The following is a 517-nucleotide window of genomic DNA, read 5'->3' as shown; positions in this document are numbered from 1 at the left end:
TCTGGGCTGGTCAGAGTTCCGAAGGGTTTCTGATGGCTAAAGGGTTCCTGCAGGGTTCCTCCAGGGTTCCTGCAGGGTTCCTGCAGGGTTCCTCCAGGAGAAGGAGCCCATGGTCACAGCTGGTTTGATGTTTGTTCCTGGAGAACCAGCAGAACATTTGCAGCTGCAGCGTGTCCTCTAATAAGCCTGCGTGACACACCTGTGCAGATGGGACCTGGAGCTGATCACCTTCCAGCCAATCAGGATCAGGAGAGCCACCTGTTTCACCTGAGCAGGTGAACCCATCAGCAAACTCACGTTCTCTCCAGCAGGAACCTTCAGCAGGAACCTTCAGCAGGAACCTTCATGTGTGATCGATAACGATGTCTCGTGCAGTGATCCGTTTACCTCCCTGATCAATATCAGCATCGATCGGTGAAGTAAACCGATTATCTGTGATTATAGAGAGAAGAAAGGTGGGGAGCAGGAGTACAGAGGGTGGGGGGGTATGGGGCAGTTTTAGGGGAGGAGTGCCCCC

At 53.6% G+C, this 517-nt stretch overlaps 1 protein-coding gene across 1 annotated transcript in view; it reads left to right on the top strand.

Annotated features, from left to right (window-relative positions):
* Positions 1 to 221: 221 nt before the first annotated feature.
* Positions 222 to 517, top strand: part of dag1 (dystroglycan 1) — a 13,608-nt gene continuing 13,312 nt past the window's right edge. The window contains exon 1 of the mRNA XM_029826227.1: positions 222 to 517. This exon is cut by the window's right edge and continues 342 nt beyond it. The gene's annotated coding sequence lies outside the window, so the exon portion shown is untranslated.

The sequence above is a fragment of the Takifugu rubripes genome, chromosome 19 (genome assembly GCF_901000725.2).
Source record: "Takifugu rubripes chromosome 19, fTakRub1.2, whole genome shotgun sequence".
Classification (NCBI taxonomy): domain Eukaryota; kingdom Metazoa; phylum Chordata; class Actinopteri; order Tetraodontiformes; family Tetraodontidae; genus Takifugu; species Takifugu rubripes.
Note: the sequence above shows the minus strand (reverse complement) of the source record. Positions and strands in the feature narration are given on the sequence as shown.